Source organism: Neoarius graeffei, chromosome 5 (genome assembly GCF_027579695.1).
Source record: "Neoarius graeffei isolate fNeoGra1 chromosome 5, fNeoGra1.pri, whole genome shotgun sequence".
Taxonomy (NCBI): domain Eukaryota; kingdom Metazoa; phylum Chordata; class Actinopteri; order Siluriformes; family Ariidae; genus Neoarius; species Neoarius graeffei.
Window position 1 is genome coordinate 97034244 of NC_083573.1, and position 21834 is coordinate 97056077.

At 42.5% G+C, this 21834-nt stretch overlaps 1 protein-coding gene across 1 annotated transcript in view; it reads right to left on the bottom strand.

The window, feature by feature from the left end:
• apbb1ip (amyloid beta (A4) precursor protein-binding, family B, member 1 interacting protein) overlaps positions 1 to 21834 on the bottom strand; it is a 122032-nt gene that overhangs the window by 90172 nt on the left and 10026 nt on the right. The window lies entirely within an intron of this gene.

Genomic DNA, 21834 nt, shown 5'->3' on the forward strand with positions numbered 1-21834 from the left:
TTGCAATTATTCAAATTTGGGTAGAAGCTATCTATATGCACCCAGGCAGACCGACCTTCCTGCCAAAAAGAATAAAAATCAGTGAAGAATTGAGACAGAAGAAGTGATTTTTGTGAAACATGGACGACGATGGGCAGACGATGGACAACACGTGATGGCATAAACTCATTACCTGTCGGCTAGATGAGCTAATTAAAGGTTGGATTTTTCTCATTTTTTCAACGTGAGATGAAGCGACTTCACCAACGGGTGCATTTCTTTCTAACATCCATCCATTATCTGTAGCCGCTTATCATGTACAGGATCGCGGCCAAGCTGGAGCCTATCCCAGCTGACGACGGGCGAAAGGCGGGGTACACCCTGGACAAGTCACTAGATCATGACAAGGCTGACACATAGACACAGACAACCATTCACACTCACATTCACACCTACGGTCAATTTAGAGTCACCAGTTAACCTAACCTGCATGTCTTTGGACTGTGGGGGAAACCGGAGCACCCGGAGGAAACCCACGCGGACACGGGGAGAACATGCAAACTCCGCACAGAAAGGCCCTCGCCGGCCACGGGGCTCGAACCCGGACCTTCTTGCTGTGAGGTGACAGCGCTAACCACTACACCACCGTGCCACCTCAAAATAAAATAGAAATATTTTATTTTAAGATGTCATTGTTTGCACTGTTGGTCTGTGTGGAATTAATTTTACTCAGTCCTAGCCTGAACAGGGATCATGCTGATTATTAGCTTATCTGTCCAACAGGTGATGATTTTATGCCATTAAGTGTTGTCCATTGTCTGTCATCCATCCGACATCATCTACATTTCACAAAAACACTGACCGGTAGCCATATTGATGTCTGTCATTCCATCAGTAACAGTGACATCCGTACACAGCTCCAACGATGTCATATCTCCAAAATCTTTCAGCTATTTTCTCACCATCTTCGTTGTTAGCTCATCCAGCCAACAGGTGATGAATTTATCCCATCATGTGCTGTCTGTCATCCGTTGTCCATCCAGCGTCGTTCACATTTCACGAAAATCACGTCTTCTCTCTCAATTCTTCACCGATTTTTATTCTTTTTGGCAGGAAGGTGGGTCTGCCTGGCGTGCATATAGTTTCTACCCAAATTTGCATAATTGCAATTACTAATGAAGATATGGAGTAATTAATCAACCCCTAATGAGCAGTTTCCACACAAATCTCTTCTTCTCCCTCAATTCTTCACCGATTTTGATTCTTTCTGGCATGAAGGTAGGGGTGCCTAGGGTGCATAGAACTTCTACCCAGATTTGCTTAATTACAATTATTAATGAAGTTATGGACTAATTAAGCCTTAATGAGCAGTTCAAGAAAAATTGCTTCTCCTCCGCCAATTCCTCACTGTTTTGGATTCTTTCTGGCAAATAGGTCGGTATTCCTAGGGTGGATATCGCTTCTGTATATAGCTTGCAACATTTATTGCGCCCATAAGGTGGCCCACTTTAGATCGTTCCTTCTGGACTAGACGGGGCCGGAGTTAGCTACGCCATCACTGATGGTCTCGTTTGGCTTATTAGGTTCACCATTTAAAAGTTGTTTTATTCATGTTCCTGAAGCATTAATGCTGAAATTCATGTTCATTAATGTGTTAAATGCTATTTACAGAAAACTTCACGTAAAGCCTTCTTGCTATAAATGACAGTTTAACCCTTTCAGGCAGACTTCTATTTGTGTAGTTATTCGTGTTGTCCTTGGCGGGTTATCATATCTTTGGAGTCCAGGAAGGTGATATGCATGACTGGATGACTCATGTGTTGTAGGTAAATCACCTGGCTTACTCAAGCACTTGTGATTTATGAGCTGGCTGGACTTGCTCTTTAAACTGCCAGAGAACAGTGTAGTAAGACCTGGTTCTGTTTCCAGACTGTTTCTGTTTCCAGCTTTGCGTTCATTTCCCTCCTCCATGGAGTTTACTTCCATGTTATTAAAAACAACAACAACTTTTGTCCCTCAGATAGGATGTAAAATGGAGGTCCTGTGTATTGGAGAGCAACACCCAGTGCACGTTAAAGAACACACTGTACTTTTCGTAAACAGTAGGGTCCAAACTCGATGTAGTGTTTTATACTGGATTATTTTTCCTCAAAATAATTTTTCATCATCTTGCAGTTATACGTTATAGTTTAATAATTCTGAGCAGCAGTGAACCACTGATTGATTGGCCTATTTGGAAGCAGAGATACCTGAATTGGCTATTGTTCGCAATCGCTCAATATACGCAATGCAAGATATATTTCAAGGAGAACTGAAGGCAAATTTTTTATTATCAAAATTCTCTCATTTTATTAAATATCGGAATGCATTTTTGATCGCTATTTTGTCGCTGCTATAGCAAGTTAGGAGTGTTTGAAATATGCTCTGTAATATATCAGTCCATATGTCAAAGCAATGGCCGTAAACGAGATTGGTTGAGACCTGTGCGAGACATCGTAGGACAGAAGTAAAACGTACAGCGGAAATCAAAGCGACCAACACCCGCAAACGTTGTCAAAAGACGCGCGCGCCCTCTTTTGAATGCTGATGTGATCAAGCCGGAAGTTTTGTTTGTTTTGATAGCAATCAGGAAAGTTTGAAAAAAGTAGACAGTAATCGTCATTTAAACTCGTTTTTGTGCAATATTTCGTTTGGAAAACAGTTTTCAAAATGGCGGCACTGACACCTGGCTGACGCTTCACGTTTCGAAGTCTCGCACAAGTCTCGTGAAGATCGCGCGGATAAGCGACGCCTGCCGTGGACCAAACGAACTAAACTCAACACGGCTAAAAACCGAATAGGCCAATAAGTATAATATTTAATTGCAATACGAGTCACGATATAAGGTTACTAAAACTGAAAACGTAATTGAATAATACGTTAATTAAGAGATAAAGCAAGTTTAAAAATGACTTCAGTTCTCCTTTAACAGTTATTCCATGAAATTGAGTCGTACATGAGCTGATAGCTGATGAGGCACGTAGCACCGTGTTGTCTATAATCCATGTACGACGAGATTGAGTGGAATAACTGTTTTATTTTATCCACATTCACTGGATTTTGAAAAACAGAGCATTTTTATTTGTATTTTTTTGCAAATTTGATAAATAAAAACTTTATACAAAATGTCCAACAAAATCATTTCCGCTTAGAATGTAAACAAACCGGTGAAATGACAGGAGCGATTTGTGAAAAATGTAATAATAATAATAATAATAATTCTTGAAAAATAAAAAAGATACCGTACGTTCTCATTCCATTTTTTGGGGTTTCCTTCATTTTCTTCTTTAGGGTTTTTTTGGCATTTGGCAAACCAACTTAAAGGTGCATTACCGCCACCGACTGGGCTGGAGTGTGGGACAGGCGATATTAGGGGAAAAACAAACAAACAAAAAAACCCTTTTTTTTTTTTAGCTATTTCTGTTTCTTTTAAATACTTAATAACAATTTTGGGGATTTTGTTTTCGAGTAGAGTTTTTATTTCATCCTCGGTTGGTTCAGCAACATGCTCCGCCATTTTGTTTTTCTCTACTTACAGTATATGAGCTGATATCCTAGTAGTAGAGTAGCCAATCAGAGCATGCGATTGCTCATATCCAGTGAATGTGGATAGAATAAATATATATCTGTACTGTTTTATATCTGTTTCTCATTAGCTTGTGTAAAGTTTTCCAGTTCTCTAGATGTAAATGGCAGTCAGTTATCTGGATTTCAAAGCAGAACAGAACAGATTCCACGCAAACGCATACTCGAGATACAAAATATGAAGCCTGGAGTTAGAAATTGCACAACAACCAGTGTGATGATAATGGCTTGGTTTGCACACATCTTCCAGGCATGTGTTCTTTGTCAGGACTTGCAATGTCTTGCGAAAAAAACCCAACAACCCAAAAAAACCCCAAAACCTGCTTTTGAAACCTGCAATCTGAAAGCTCAAACTGAATATGAAATGATAAAGAATTACAGTTCATACATTTATGTATACAGTATATATATATATATATATATATATATATATATATATATATATATATATATATATATATATATATAATAAGTTCCTCATTCCTCTTTTCTTTAACACTTTATACTGTGCAAAACCACATCCAAGCAGAAAAACAAGCTCAAGTTGAACTCTATTTGTATTACGGTTTGTATTTCTTCCTGAGTGATCAACACATAATGTCCGTTTTCCTAAAGAAAGGCACCTGAGGCTGATCAGGATGACTAGCATTTTCTTCAAGGGTTTCAGATACAAGTCAGCTGGCGATGCATTACAGTGAGCTTTATATCTAAAACTGCTGCGAGATAGTTTTATTTAAACGCTCCAGCCATCCCGGAGAGATATCGTAAGTATAATGTGGTTGGAAGTGTGGGAGTGCAGGATGTAAAGAGTGAAAACTGATACTCAGCTGCTTCTTCGTCTTCAGCCAAATCTCAAGTCTAATATCCGACTGTGAAAAAGAACAGATTTTTCTCTAATCGACTTCAGAAAATTCTTTTGTCTCTGTATAATCAACTCCATACAATGATCGAAGGGAGCATCATACAACCCATTTGTTTTTGCTTCAAGTCGAGATCAGGACAAAGCAAAGAAAATTTTGGTGCAAAAGCAATTTTAATTGCATTTCAGATTTATATACTATTATGAAAAAAAATACATGACATGGAATAAACATGTTTTTAAATCTCCAGTATCTGATCGAAATCCTGTGTCACTGAGCTTTAAAATAAAACCATGCTCAGGTTTCAGCTCATGTTTTTTTTTTTTTTAATATAGAAACGTCCAAAATCTGCAAGAATTCAAAGAAATCTGATCTTATTTACTACGTTCCATATAGTCCATCCCCAGTCTCATCTGGGGTCTCCAAGAAATATTTAACCTTTTCAGCCCTAAGGTACTGGGAGGTGTAGCTCGCCAAGATAGACACACCCAAAATTAATCAAAAATAGTGCCATAATTATCAGGTCAATATACATTATTTTGTTCTGTATGGATATGTAAGAGCACAGAGAATATATTTCTAGTGTCAGGGGAAGAAAAACAAACATAGAAATACCATAAAGTACAGTGTCTTGCAAAAGTATTCATCCCCTTTGGTGTTTGTCCTATTTTGTCGCTGGAATCAAAATGGATTTTTGGAGGGTTAGCACCCTTTAATTTACACAACATGCCTACAACTTTAAAAGTGCAATTTGTTGTTTTATTGTGACACAAACAATAATTAAGGTGAAAAAACAGAAATCTGGAGTGTGCATAGGTATTCACCCCCCAAAGTCAATACTTTGTAGGGCCATCTTTTGCTGCAATTACAGCTGCAAGTCTCTTGGGGTATGTCTCTATTAGCTTAGCACATCTAGCCACTGGGATTGTTGCCCATTCCTCAAGGAAAAACTGCTCCAACTCCTTCAAGTTAGATGGGTTGCGTTGGTGTCCAGCAATCTTCAAGTTATGCCACAGATTCTCAATTGGATTGAGGTCTGGGCTTTGATTAGGCCATTCCAAGACATTTAAATGTTTCCCTTTAAACCACTCCAGTGTAGCTTTCGCAGTATGTTTAGGGTCATTGTCCTGCTGGAACGTGAACCTTCGTCCCAGTCTCAAAACTCTGGCTGACTCAAACAGGTTTTCCTCCAGAATTGCCCGGTATTTAGTGACATCCATCTTTCCTTCAGTTCTGACCATCTTTTCTGTCCCTGCAGATGAAAAATATCCCCACAGCATGATGCTGCCACCACCATGCTTCACTGTAGGAATGGTGTTCTCAGGGTTTTGGGTTTGCACCACACATGGCATTTCCCATGATGGCCAAAAAGATCAATTTTAGTCTCGTTTGACCAGAGAATCTTCTTCCATGTGTTTTGGAAGTCTGCCACATGCTGTTGGGCAAACTCCAAATGTGTTTTCTTAAGCAATGGCTTTTGTTAGCATATTGCTAATCATGTGTGTATTACGTCACTTTATCCAATGGAGAATGAGCATTGAATATGGTTTATGATATTGCATGGTTGTCAAGACAACATGACGACACATATCAGAGACGTAAAACTTCTGCGTGAGTGAGTGACTGTTAGTCTGGCCAGGCAGGCTATCTACAGCATTTCCAAGCTCCCGAAAAATCTGGAACCAATCAACTTTGAGCATCTCCAACGGCCCTGGGTAGAGGCGTGTTCAAGGCAGTGACGTAGTAGAACTGCGACCGGAAGCCATAGATTGTTTACAGAATCCGGCTTTGTCCTTCTTTCAAATAAGACACTACAATGCGAATATACACCCGCCACTCGCATGTTAACTTTACATGTTCAACAAAAGTAGTTTCTCTCCATTTCTGCTCGTGTTATTATCGTCCTCTTCCTCTTCAGCTCCTCCTTCTTCTTCCTGCTACTCAAGCAGTTTCTGTCGCGTCACATACATCAGAGGAAAGAGTGATGTGATTGGTTTAAGCTTCGTCACAGCCTTTTCTGGCTTTGACCAGTAGCAAACTGAGGCATTTCAGGGAGGCGGGTCAACCACGGGCTCTGGGAAACGGTTTGGCTTAATAGCTTGGCCAGACCAAATGCTCGGAGACCTTTGAAGTCGCGTTAGCCAGGCTAAGTGACTGTGACAATTTGTAAACAAACATGGCTGCCAGGTTTGCTTCATTAAATATGGAAGATTTTGAGAGAATTTTGAAAGAGAAAGATGTGTTGAACACCGAAAGGAATAATAATAATAATAATAATAATAATAATAATAATAATAATAATAATAATGGCTTTTTTTTTTCGTGGTCTACCAGATATACCCCATTCAGCTACTCATCTTTGCCTCATTCAGTATCATGCTAGCTGAATGGAATATATCTGATATACCATGAAAAAAAGTCAGCCAATATTATTTAAATATGTCACTATTTCATAGATGTATTTTGTATGAAAAATGTGACTCTTTCAACATGAGAAGATAAACTTCATATCTTCAAGCCAACATGTGATTCTCTTTTTATTATATCGACACATTCACAAAACAAAAAGTCCCCAAATTTATCAAAACGATTCATCGATTTCCTCACAAGTGAAGTATCGAGATTTATGTCACAATTTTGGTTCTCCGTGTCCTGGATGGAGCTCGGATGAACAATAAGAGTGGTGTATTTCCCAGTAAAACACTCGTGTCTATATAGTATTGTACTATATACCACAGTGCTGGTGAATTCTCAATTCTGATTGGTCAGAGGGTGTTGGTTCATGTTCTGTGACAGCAGCTCTAATAACAGTGTCACTGCAAATCACAGTTTCTTTCTAATACATCGCCAATACTGTAGTAAGAGTGTCATAATAGTTGATATGATATATATATATATATATATAAAGTATAACATGTCGTGATTTACGAAAAAAATGTAATCATTGGTAAATTGCTGTGGTTTAAGACAAATAATACACTCAGTCATGTTATCAGAAAATATCAACACACTGTGGTGGTAACAGCTTTATAACTTTATCCTGGGTTATTTCTAACTCCACTTATAAATGTGTAAAAGTCTGCTGTATATTTGTTGTCTTGCCTTTCAATAATTTTTGCTCAAAAAGCAACTCTAAACATGGCTGAGCTGAAATCAGGGCAGTCAGTGTATGACTTATACATTTGTATCGTGTCTAAAAGCCTGCGTTCACTGGAACAGTCTGGTCTGCACATCAGATTTTCTCAGAAGAAGAAATAAAGTGGCAGTGATGGCCCACTTTTTATTGAACCTGACACAACCATGTCTTTGTTAAGTATTTCCTTGCTTCTGCAATGTTTTCTGTTGATCTGTTGTCTACTAGATCTGGACTTCCCTATATCAAATATCATTTGGAAATGTAGAAACCACCACTGTGCCACATCTGTATCTTCTCAAAAAACAGATCCTGTCTCATCAGCAAACAACAAATTAGCTTTATGGGTTTTTTTTTTGGTACCTCATCTGGTGTTTGTCAACACCAGATTATCACATGTCCTAGTTGAACATCTCATTCCAAACTTCTTACACTTTTGCTCTTATAATACGCTCCATTTTGAGGTCTGGGAAGGCTTTTTACTAGATTTTGGGGCGTGGTTATGGGGATTTGTGTTCATTCAGTTCAGCTACAAGAGCATTACTGAGATCAGGCTCTGGTGTTAGGTGAAGAGGCTCCAGTTCTGGTTCCAGTTCATCCCAAAAGTGTTCAATGGGGTTGAGTTCAGTCAGAGCTCTGTGCTCAAGTTCTTCCACTGCAACCTGAACACACCATGTCCTCATGGAGCTCGATTTGTGTACAGGAGCATTGTGATGCTGGAACAGGTTTCGGTCTCTTCATTCCAGTGAAGGGAAATTGTAAATCTCCAGCACAGAGTAACGTTCTGTAGAACTGTGTGCTTCTGACTTTGTGGTAACAGTTTGGGGAACAACTGCATACGAATGTGACGGTCAGGCGTCCACATACTTTTGGCCTTGTAGAGTAGTAAAATCCGAAACGCATTAACATTAAACAATCCTATGTATCATCTATCCAATATATGCAGTACCAGTCAAATGTTTGTACACCCCTACTCTACTCATTCATAGGCTTTTCTGTATTTCTGTATTTTCTACATTGTACAACACTGAACATATCAAAACTATGAATTAACATCTGGAACATATACAGAATTATGTGGTGAACAAAAAAACAATATGTTTGATATTTTAGATTCTTTAGCGTATCCGGTGTTTTCCTTGATGACGCTTTGCACACTACTGGCGTTATCTTAACCAGCTTCATGAGGTCGTCACCTGGAATGCTTTTCAGTTAGCAGCTGTGTCTCATCAAATGTTAATCAGTGGACGGGTTTCTTACCTTCTTAATGCATTTGAGATCAAACAGTAAATAGTAAATAATAATAATAATAATACAAATAGGGGCGGCACGGTGGTGTAGTGGTTAGCGCTGTCGCCTCACAGCAAGAAGGTCCTGGGTTCGAGCCCCGGGGCCGGCGAGGGCCTTTCTGTGTGGAGTTTGCATGTTCTCCCCGTGTCCGCGTGGGTTTCCTCCGGGTGCTCCGGTTTCCCCCACAGTCCAAAGACATGCAGGTTAGGTTAACTGGTGACTCTAAATTGACCGTAGGTGTGAATGTGAGTGTGAATGGTTGTCTGTGTCTATGTGTCAGCCCTGTGATGACCTGGCGACTTGTCCAGGGTGTACCCCGCCTTTCGCCCGTAGTCAGCTGGGATAGGCTCCAGCTTGCCTGCGACCCTGTAGAACAGGATAAAGTGGCTAGAGATAATGAGATGAGATAATACAAATAATAAAATAGCCTGATTCCACACCACAGCTGTAGTAATCCGCACAGTAGTATGCCAAGAACTGATCAACTCAGCAAAGAGAAATGACATCCATCATTACTTTAAGACATGAAGAAGTGTCTTTTAATTAATAAAAATAAAGAAAAAACATTGAATTAGAAGGCGTGTCCAAACTATTGACTGGTACTGTATATCAATCAACCGAGGTTTGTTTTATATTAAAATAAACATTCAAATCCTGAATCATTTGCTTTTTCTGATTTTCCATTCTTAAAGGAGAACTGAAGTCATTTTTAAACTTGCTTTATTTCTTAATTAACGTGTTATTCAATGACGTTTTCGGTTTTAGTAACCTTACAGTATATCATGACTCGTATTGGCAACTAATTGCGATTAAATATTATACTTCTTGGCCTATTCGGTTTTTAGCCGTGTTGAATTTAGTTAATTTGGTCCACGGCAGGCGTCGCTTATCCGCGCGATCTTCACGAGACTTGTGTGAGACTTCGAAACGTGAAGTGTCAGCCAGGTGTCTTTGCCGCCATTTTGAAAACTGTTTTCCAAACGAAATATTGCACAAAAACGAGTTTAAATGACGATTACTGCCTACTTTTTTCAAACTTTCCTGATTGCTATCAAAACAAGCACAACTTCCGGCTTGATCACATCAGCATTCGAAAGAGGGCGCGCGTGTCTTCTGACAACATTTGCAGATGTCGGTCACTTTGATTTCCGCTGTACATTTTACTTCTGTCTTACGATGTCTCGCACAGGTCTCAGCGAATCTCGTTTATGGCCATTGCTTTGACATATGGACTGATATATTACAGAGCATATTTCAAACACTCATAACTTGCCACAGCAGCGACAAAATAGCAATAAAAAAATGCAATTCTAGATTTAATAAAATGAGAAATAGAATTTTGATAATAAAAAAAATTGCCTTCAGTTCTCCTTTAACAATAAAATGAGAAATGTGAAAAATGAAAATTGATACACGAACATTATCAGCAGGGAGAAATACAAGGATTTAAATAAACGAGACCGTTAATGATGGTGTAGCTCACTCTGGCCCCGTTTAGTCCAGAAGGAACGATGTAAAGTTTTATAAATGTCGTAAGCTATATACACTATATAGAAGCTATATCCACCTGAGGAATACCAATCTACTGACCAGAAAAAAATCCAAAATGGTGAGGAATTGACAGAGAAGTGATTTTTGTTGAACTGCTCTTTAAGGCTTAATTAGTCCATAACTTCATCAATAATTGTAATGAAGCAAATCTAGGTAGAAGTTATATGCACCCTAGGTACCCCTACCTTCATGCCAGAAAGAATCAAAATCAGTCAAGAATTAAGGGAGAAGAAGCGATTGTGGAAACTGCTCATTAGGGATTGATTAATTACTCCATATCTTCATTATTAATTGCAATTATGCAAATTTAGGTAGAAGCTATCTATATGCACCCCAGGCAGACCTACCTTCCTACCAAAAAGAATAAAAATCAGTGAAGAATTGGGAAAGAAGAAGTGATTTTTGTGAAATGTGGACAATGCCACATGGATGACGGACAGCACATGATGGTATAAACTCATCACCTGTTGGCTGGATGAACTAACAACGAAGACGTTGAGAAAATAGCTGAAAGATTTTGGAAAGATGACATCGTTGGAGCTGTATACGGATGTCACTGTTACTGATGGAATGACAGACACCGATATGGCTGCCAGTCGGTGTAGAGTAATACTCAGCCATGGTATCATCCACAGGTTTTACCAAGATCATGATTTGTGAAGAAAAATACAAGTAGATGACAATCTACTAGAAATGTTATCAGTTGGGAGTTAAATCACTTGATCCCATAATATCATAGTGTATATCGTCATTCATTGACCTCCTGTTTTGAGCAGGTTGTCATCCACTTGTCCTTTTCTTCTGGTCAAAACAGAGAACCTGTCAAAATGTCCACCTACAATTCAGTATATATTCTAAAACATTATATTCAGAGTCTAGATCATCTTCTAAATTAGAAATAAATATATTTTTTCATAAATGCATTGCCAAGGCAATAAATGGTTAAATTCAAGAAACAATAAATTTTTCCGTTTTCCATTTTTTTTAGACGATCCATGGATTAAAAACACAACAACAAATCAGAAACATAATAATTAGATAGAGACCGTGACTAAAGTCACAGTAATTTGTGCTAGCTGTTACAAATTGGGACGTCTGGTCACTGTACCCTATAAATCCGGAATGGTAAGAGATAGAAAATAATGCTTAGTGAGGAAAAGTTGCGCCTTGCCACCCTGAACAAAATAATAATTTAAAAAAATCATGAAAATTGACAGAGTTATAAGTGGTTGAAAAAATCCTGTTTTTCATGGATCATTCCGATTTGGTGATCCAGATCAGCACCAAAAGTCATAGCAATGTAATTCAGCCCAGAGGTATTCTTCATGTGAAATTTGTTGATGATTGGTTGAGGGAGAAATAGCATCCTAAAAAAAATGTTAAGATAATAATAATAATAATGTAGAAAGAGCCGGCATGAGAGTAACAATTTGTGCCAGTGTTGCTAGTGCAAATTAATAATTCAGAAAACAAAAGCGTGAATGAGAAAAGACTGCAAACAAAACCAAAAACATCACAGTCAATGTGAAAACACAGCAGTATAATAATCAGAAAAAAAACATCAACATAAGCTCAAATCAGAAAGGGGTGGTCCTTACTGAACATTGCATGCTCGTTGCTGATTGGCCACAGTGCATGTCAGTCTGAGAGACAGTAAGATGAAATATGAACGTAAATGAACCTGGTGATGCTTTTAATCATGCTTATTTTCATCAGGGGCATTGATTATTTTCTGAGTTACATGTCAGTCCTGGGATCAAGATGCTGACCTCTTCTGATCCATCCTGGTGCCCTGTGTCTGGTTGGAGCCTCATCGCATCGCTCCTGTGGAGGGCGGCCCCATGTGGACAGTTGGGGGTCGTGCCTGGAGGATGCTCTGGACTCTTGCAGTGGTGCTTTTGTGACTGGGGACTGCAGTTGACTCGCTGACTTTAGGACTGCAGTTGACTTGCTGACTTTGGGACTGCGGTTGTCGTGAACGGTTTTGCGCTCAGGTTTCTGTCGGTGGGGGGTTTATAGCATCAACGAGGCTGACTTTATGTTAGGACTGTTAATGTTATAGTCATGCTGTCTACTGTTGCCCAAATGAGGATGGGTTCCCTTTTGAGTCTGGTTCCTCTCGAGGTTTCTTCCTCATGTTGTCTGAGGGAATTTTTCCTTGTCACCGTCGCCACAGGCATGGTCATTGGGGATAGATTAGGGATAAAATGAGCTCATATTTTAAGTCGTTCAAATTCCGTAAAGCTGCTTTGCGACAATGTTTATTAAAAGCGCTATACAAATAAACTTGACTTGACTTGATAGCATGATACTGTAGATGGTTTTAATTTTTAACAGCATTATTAGTTTTAATATAAATGCTGAAAACATGCCGAAAGGAAGCTGAAGAAGGAAATCTCTTCACTATAATAACACAACTATCTTTAAATCACTGTTGCTTGACTAACTAGATTACAGACTAACGTGATTCTTTTTCCTTGCGATAGTCATGTGATACATCGTATCCAATCAGCAACGAGGATGTGATGTTCCATAAGGACCGCCCCTTTGTTTTCTGGTTTCCAGATGTATTGTTATGGTTTAGTTTTGATGTGGTGGTTTCTTATTTGCTGTTTCGATTATGGTTTTGTTGTAGTGTTTTCTGATTTGCGCTTGTGTTTTTGGTTTGTTAATCTGATTTGCACAAAATTTTCTCTCCATTTTTCTTTAATTTTTGAATTTGAATGTGAGACCGACCTCAAACAGATGGTGTTTGTGTCAGCAGCAGCTGTGTGTGCTATATTGTAACATAATTCTCTAGGTTAAGCATGAGGGTGGAGCGTTGGTGTGTTTCGCAGTAGAGGAAGTGGTTAGGGCAACTTCCTCTAACTTGATTTTGAAAGCATCAGTAAAGTTTCCAACAGGAAGCAGGCAGAAAATACTAAGCACTTCTGATATATTTTTCTGACATAAGCATATAAAATAAGAAAATTTTATCCGTGAATGCGACAATGTTCTAGTTTCTTCTTCAACACAGCAAATACGTCTTGTTAATTGTTACATATTCCATTTTCATCACTTGAACCTTGAAAGCTGTGGATTTTGTTAATTGTGTTGCATAAGAGGGGGTGGAATTTCATCTGATATGCAGAACAAAGCTTTCTGTGTAAATTTGGTTTAAGACTGTATGATTACAGCAGAATGCTACACCATATGCTCTGTGTCCTACTTAAGAACCCTTTAGGATCTCTTTATAAAATTTCAAAACCTTTGTCTTTTTGTTGGTAGAACCTTTAAAGTGTCTTTGTAGAACCTTACAAAGAATGGTTCCCCTTTTAGAGAAGGTTCATTACAGAGCCAGGACCATTAACCACCCAAAGACCCCTTAAACAACTCCTTTCTTAAAACTTTCTTGAAACTCGTTGTTGTAGGGTTGTTGTTGAACCCTTAAAGGGTCTATGTAGAACCCTATATGCTTTCCAATATGCTTTCCTATATGCTTTCCAATTCAGAAAAGGTTCTTCAGAGACCTATAACCAATACATCCATAGAACCTTTTCTTTTAAAAAAGAGCTCTTTTTGTAAAAAGGAAACCCTTTGTGGTTGGGCTGTTGTTGTTGGGGAAAGCCTTAAAGTGTCCATATACAGTATAAGCATAAAACAAATCCAACTATAGTTTCCTTTTTATAACAAGCGCTAGAACCATTAACCAACCAAAGAACCCTTTCCAAAAGGAAACCCGTTACATTTAGCAAATGCTCTTATCCAGAGTGATGTACAACATACCCAGAGCAGCCTGGGGTTAGGTGCCTTGCTCAAGGGCACTTCAGCCATTCCTGTTGGTCTAGAAAATTGAACCAGCAACCTTTTGGTCCCAAAGCTGCTTCTCTAACCATTAGGCCATGGCTTCTCCCACAAACTCCCTTTGTTATATGGGTTTTGTTCTTATTGTTGTTGTTTAAGGTTCCATCAAAGTCCCTCCAGGACCTGGTCTTCCCAGGCAGTCTCCCATCCCAGTACTAACCAGGCCCTTAAGGTACATTGGGTGGCACCGATCTTTGCTTCTATCACCCTCGGCCTCTTGCCTATATAGCTAGGATTACAGTGGGGGGTCCTCTGGGAACCGCAAGAGTTTGATTCCCCACTCACATCTCTATTGCAGTGTGCCTTGCCAGATGGCAGTAGGTACCATTTTTATGATGGTCTTTGGTATGAACTCTCTATCTCCTGGTTGAGAAGCAGACACGCTAACCACTAGGCCAGTTTGCGGTACTTAAAGGGTCCATACAGATCCTAAAAAAAGGTTTCCCCTTTAGAAAATGTTCCTTCATGAGCTAGAACCATTAACCATCCAATTGTTCTAAAACCATTTTGTGTTTGTTATTGGAGGAACCTTAAACAGGCTATGTAGAAGCCTACAATGAACAGTTTCAATTTCAAAAGCTTCTTTAAAGACCTTGAAAGAGCACAGCAATGTTAACCACATGGATGAACTCTTCCTCTTACAACTTAACGTCATCGTTGTGATTATTGTCATGACGTATGTCTTAAATTGCAAACTCTGGGCCTACATTCAAAAGTAGAAAATACATAAAGCTGGTACACAGAACGGATCTTTCAGGAGGTTTGAAGGTGCCATGAAAGGTTTTTACTAAATAAAAATCCAGAAGAGTATATGCGTATATGATTTGAGACACAGCACTAGCTTGTTTACCGGTGGTAAATGGAAAAATTTGTCCATTTTTATTGCTGAATTCTTATGCTAGTATCATGAAGACTCTCCATTTAAATGGCTTGTAAGAATGTGCTTCCAGTAACATTTCACAACAGAAGAAGCACACAATCTGTTTTCATATTTACAGCAATATTTCAAATATTAATTTCCCTCACTACTTTCTTTCACAATGTTTTTTGTAAATCAAGCGACCTTGTGCGCAATCATTCTGGAGTTCCAGTCTAGGATATATAACAAGGACATCTTTCATCAGCAGCACAAGTGACTTCACAACGTTAAACATTTCAGACATTTGAACTGGGTTTTGAATGGCAGAAATCACTCAGCACACTATAATAAAGAGCCATGGCTTCAGACCACTGATGGAGGAGAAAATATTTGAGAAATTTTACCATACTTAAGTATTATAGCCCTTCAAAGTATGCAGTATAATGCTTGAAGGTCTCTTCTCATAATGCCTGCCAGAGTCTAAGGGCCCAGTCCCACAACCCTGATAACTATAACTATATCTATAACTCCAACTCTGATGATTCCTCTGCCTGAGTTTAGTTCCAGTCTGGAGCAGAAACACCACAACTAAAATCCTAACTATAATATCACTTGGTCCTGACACTCAGGGAAATAAACGCATGCAACTTAGAAATAGTCATGGAAGTTTTTTTCCAAATAGTAGCATATTATTCCGGGTCAAAGTGTACAGCTTGGACTCCAAAACAACCCATGCACACACTCCAGTAGCTGATATAATACGGCTAGGTCACAGTGTGGCAGCGGGGGCGTGGCCGAGCGTCGGTCTGTGAATGGAGGGTGGAGTCAGGGAAGGTGAGTGGTCGTGCCACTACACCTGTTGTCAATTAACGTGTGTTTGTATGTCTACTTCAGTGACCACGCCCGATAAAAAGAGAGTGAGAAGGGGAGGTAGGCGCCAAGGGCTCACTGAAAGCCTGTATAGGTGTGTGTGCGCATGTGTGAGAGAGTGAGAGTTTTTTGGATCCCTATGCTGAAAAGCAGTAAAAATAAAACTCCTCTTCAACACAACCAGCTACCTGCCGTGCTTCTGTGCTCCACCCACACCTGAATCTTGCTACAGTGGTGCCGAAACCCAGGACGAGTGCAGAAGGGAATGGCTTCATGGAGTCCTCGCCATTCAAGGACCTCATCCATGCCCTCGCCACAGCCCAGCAGAGCCAGCACCAAGCACTGGTCACTCTCTGGAAGGAGGAAGAACAATGGTTCAAAGGCTTGGTGCTGGCCAAACAGGAAGACCTCCAGGCATTCCGGCACCTGCTTGCGTCGGCGGGGCCAATGACCACCACCGGAGTGGACCCTCCCCACCTCACCCTAATGAAAATGGGTCCGCACGATGACACAGAAGCCTTCCTCATGCTCTTCGAGCAGGCAGCGGAGGCGTGGGGTTGGCCGGTGGACCAGCGCACGGCACGCCTCCTCCCCTTGCTGATGGGTGAGGTGCAGCTGGCTGCGCTGCAGCTCCCCACTGACAGCCGGCTCGTGTATGCGGACTTACAGAGAGCCATCCTCCAGCATGTCAGCCGCTCCCCAGAGCAACAACGGCAGCACTTCTGCTTGCTGCGCTTGGAGGAGGTCAGTTGGCCATTCGCGTTTGGGTAGCAACTCTGGGACGCCTGCCGGTGGTGGCTGAGGACAGACGACTGTGATGCCAAGGGAGTGATCGACCTGGTGACACTGGAACAATTTGTCGCGTGACTTCTGGAAGGAATGGCGGAGTGGGTCCAGTGTCATCACCCGGCGTCGCTGGACCAGGTGATTGAGCTGGCAGAGGGCCACATGGCGGCAGTTCCGATGGCAGGAAGGCATGCCTCCTCTTCTCCTCTCTCTCCCTCTCCCTCTGCTTCCTGTCCTCGCCCTATTCCCCCACCGCGGAGGCAGGGGCTGGCTCCCCCCCAGCCAGCCCGGCACACCCACGGTGTCCTCCTGTTTCCCCCTTCCTTGTCTGTGTCTCCTCCCCCTCAGGTGAGTGATATCCATAACACTGGTGCAGAGGGAGAGCCTGGGCCGGTGTGCTGGCGCTGTGGGAAGCCGGGACATCTCCAACATCAGTGCTCCGCGATGGAGGTGGGCACGGTGGTCCGGGTCCCCGATGCACCAGAAACTGCCCTCGATCGGGCCGGAGCATATCAAATACCGGTAAGTGTCCAAGGGGATACATATAAGGCTTTGGCGGATTCTGGCTCTAACCAGACCTCAATCCACCAAAGCCTGGTGCAAGGTGAGGCATTGGGGAGAGCACGAATGGTGAAGGTGTTGTGTGTGCACAGGGATGTTCACAACTACCCTTTAGTGTCTGTCCACATTCTATTTCGAGGGGAAAAACATAGTGTAAAGGCGGCGGTTAACCCTCGTCTCACCCACTCGCTAATTTTGGGGACTGATTGGCTGGAGTTTAAGGAATTAATGACGCACATAGTGAAGAGTGGGTCCTGCCGTAATTCAGCTAGGGAAAGCCCCGGAGTAGCATTGGCAGGAGAAGCTGTCACAGAGCCGTCTACGTCAGCACCGTGTCAGGGCGATACATGGAGTGAGGAGCGCCCCGCCCCTCCTCCCTCTCTCGGGAATTCCCTTGGGGATTTCCCATTAGAGCAGTCGCGAGATGGGACTCTGCGGCATGCATTTGACCAAGTGAGAGTAATCGATGGCCAAATTCTCCAGCCAAATGTGACGCCGGCCTTCCCCTACTTTGCTATTATTAAGGATAGGCTATACCGAGTGACGCAGGACACTCAAACTGGTGAAAAGTTAACACAGCTGTTAATTCCAAAGAGCCGCAGGGAATTCATATTCCAGGCGGCTCACTTTAATCCCATGGCCGGACACTTGGGGCAGGATAAGACACTAGCCTGAATAATGGCCTGGTTCTATTGGCCAGGGATTCACAGGGACGTACGTTGGTGGTGTGCGGCGTGCCGCAAATGCCATTTAGTAAATCCCGCGGCCACTCCAAAAGTTCCTTTGCGCCCTCTCCCTTTAATCGAGACCCCTTTCGAAAGAATTGGGATGGATCTCATCAGGCCATTAGATCGGTCAGCATGGGGATATCACTTTATTTTAGCTCTAGTGGACTATGCAACACGATATCCGGAAGCAGTGCCCCTCCACAATATCTCAGCATGCAGTATAGCAGAAGCACTCTTCCGCTTTATCTCCCAGGTCGGGATTCTGAAAGAAATCCTGACAGACCAAGGCACTGCATTCATGTCACGCACACTGCGCGAGCCGTATGGGTTACTGGGGATTAAGCCTATCCGCACCAGTGTTTATCACCCACAAATGGATGGCTTAGTAGAACGGTTTAATCGAACCCTCAAAAATATAATTCGGAAGTTCGTAAGCGAAGATGCATGTAATTGGGATAAGTGGCTCGAGCCCCTGTTATTTGCAGTACGAGAGGTCCCGCAAGCCTCCACAGGGTTTTCACCGTTTGAATTGTTATATGTGCATAAGCCACGTGGCATTTTGGACGTGCTATGTAAAAATTGGGAGAAGGGACCTTGACTCAATAAGAACAAAATTCAATATGTTCTCAACCTGCACGCCAAACTCCACACACTCATGCACTTAACCCAGGAGAATTTGCGGCAGGCGCAAGAACATCAAATCCGACTGACGACAAAGTACTCCTATTGTTGCCCACGCCAAGCTTCAAATTGGTTGCCAAGTGGCAAAGGTCCTTCGAGGTCATACGGTGAGTTGGGGACGTCGACTATGAGGTGAGGCGAATGGACGGGGTGGGGCATTACAGATTTACCACCTCAATCTGTTAAAACACTGGAATGAGGAGGTCCCCGTGGCGTTGGTGTTGGTAATTCCGGAGAAGGCGGAGCTGGGGCTGGAGGTTCAAAAAAGAAAATTGACATCGCCCACCGCTCCGGTCAGCCTGTGGAGACCACCTCTCCCTGACCCAGCTCATGGAGGTAGCCCAGTTGCAGAAAGAATTTTCCGACATTTTTTTGCCCCTGCCCAGCCGCACCCACCTCATAGAACACCACATTGAGATGCCCCCGGGGATGGTAGTGTGCAGCCGCCCTTACCACCTGCCTGAACACAAAAAAAGGTGGTCTGGAATGAACTTGAAGCCATGCTCGAAATGGGCATAATCGAGGAGTCCCACAGTGACTGGAACAGCCCAGTGGTCCTGGTCCCCAAGACCGATGGGTCGGTCCGGTTCTCTGTGGACTATAGGAAAGTCAACACGGTGTCTAAATTTGACATGTACCCAATGCCTTGCATTGACGAGTTCCTCAATCGATTAGGCGCTGCTCATTTTTATTCGACACTGGATTTAACGAAGGGATATTGGCAGATCTCCTTGACTCCTCTGTCCCAAGAGAAAATGGCCTTTTCCACACCGTTTGGCTTACACCAATTTGTCACACTTCCTTTTGGGCTGTTTGGGGTGCCTGCTATGTTCCAGCGGCTTATGGACAGGGTCCTCCGCCCCCACGCCACCTATGCAGCCGCGTATCTGGATGACATTATCATCTACAGTAATGACTGGCTGCGGCACCTCGAACAACTTAGAGCCATCCTAAAGTTGCTGAGGTGGGCGGGTCTCACAGCCAACCTAAAGAAATGTGCGATTGGGCGGGTGGAAGTACGGTATCTGGGTTTCCACTTAGGCCATGGGCAGGTGCGTCCCCAAATTAATAAGACAGCAGTGATTGTGGCCTGCCCGAGGCCCAAGACCAAAAAGGGGGTGAGACAGTTCCTGGGACTGGCTGGCTACTATCGGAGGTTCATACCTAATTATTCGGACGTCACCAGCCCGCTTACGGATCTCACTAAAAAGGGAGCACCAGATCCGGTCCAGTGGATGGAGGAATGCCAACAGGCTTTCTCTAGAGTAAAGGCTGCACTGTGTGGGGGCCACTGTTACACTCCCCTGACTTTTCTCTCCCCTTTATTTTACAGACAGATGCATCGGACAGAGGGCTGCGGGCTGTTCTGTCCCAGAAGGTGGACGGGGAGGAGCGTCCTGTGCTGTACATTAGCCGAAAGCTATCGATGCGAGAAGGCAGGTACAGCACGATTGAAAAAGAGTGCCTAGCCATCAAGTGCGCGGTCCTCGCCCTCCGGTACTACCTGCTGGGGTGCCCTTTCACCATCTGTTCGGATCTGTGCGCCCCTCCAGTGGCTCCATCGCATGAAGGATGCCAAAGCGCGGATCACCCGTTGGTATTTTGCACTCCAGCCATTTAAATTCAAGGTGGTCCATAGGCCGGGGGCGCAGATGGTGGTGGCGGACTTCCTCTCCCGTCAAGGAGGTGGGGGGAGTCAGCTTCAGGCCGGATGGCTCCCCGGCCTGAGTCGGGTGGTGGGGATATGTGGCAGCAGGGGCGTGGCCAAGTGTCAGTCTGTGAATGGAGGGCAGAGTCAGGGAAGGTGAGTGGTCATGTCACTACACCTGTTGTCAATTAATGCGTGTTTGTGTGTCTCCTTCAGTGACCGCGCCCGATAAAAGGAGAGTGAGAAGGGGAGGTCAGCGCCAAGGCTCGTTGACAGCCTGTATGTGTGTGTGTGTGCACGTGTGTGAGAGAGTGAGAGTTTTTTGGAGCCCTATGCTGAAAAGCAGTAAAAATAAAACCCCTCTTCAACACAACCAGCCACCTGCCATGCTTCTGTGCTCCACCCACATCTGAATCTCGCTACACACGGATTACAGAAATATAATAAAAATGGATACAAAATACGGAGTGGTTATGGATTTTAATATGGATACATCATGGACGCTAATAATTTATTAAATGGTCATGGATGTTTCAATATATTACAGATTGGTTACCAATTTCATACGGATGATGCATCATGGATAAAAAAATTAAAAATTAAATGCTTGAAGAAGAACAACAACTTTATTCATCACACACTCGTGAGATTCGTCTCTGCATTTAACCCATCTGAAGCAGTGAACACACACATGTGAGCAATGAGCACACACACATACCCAGAGCGGTGGGTAGCTGCCCGGAGAGCAGTTGGGAGTTAGGTGCCTCGCTCAAGGGCACCTCAGCCCAAGGCCATCCCATATTAACCTAACTATGTGTCTTTGAACTTTGGGGGAAACCGGAGCATCCAGAGGAAACCCATGCAGACATGGGGAGAACATGCAAACTCCACACAGAAAGGCCCCCGTTGGCCACTGGGCTCGAACCCAGAACCTTCTTGCCGTGAGGCGACTGTGCTAACCACTTACACTACCGTGCCACCACTGCATGAAAAATAATCACATATCTGTGAATAAAAGATCCGTGCTTTGTATTGTATTTTTTATTTTCTGTGAATCCGTATTCTGTGACTTCATGATGCAACAAGGATGTACAAAGATGCCTGGGGAAAAATAGCATGTGCTCAGACAACGCCACATGGAAACAATTACTTGATTGGTCAGCAGATGTTTTATCGGATCAGGTCCAGGCCTGGAAAAATGGCTCCAGAAGCAATCTCAGGGATACGGATAAACCCAGGCCTGGGCTATAGGGATCGTTATCGGTCTGGTGTGAGCACCAACCACATAAACTGTACATAACTGATTTATTTATAGTTATCATTATACCGGGCCTTAAAAGTTCAAACAGTTCAAAAAAAACTTTCAAGGATCATGTGAATTTATCATCTATAGTGACCTTCTCATGCTGCACAGTGTAGTT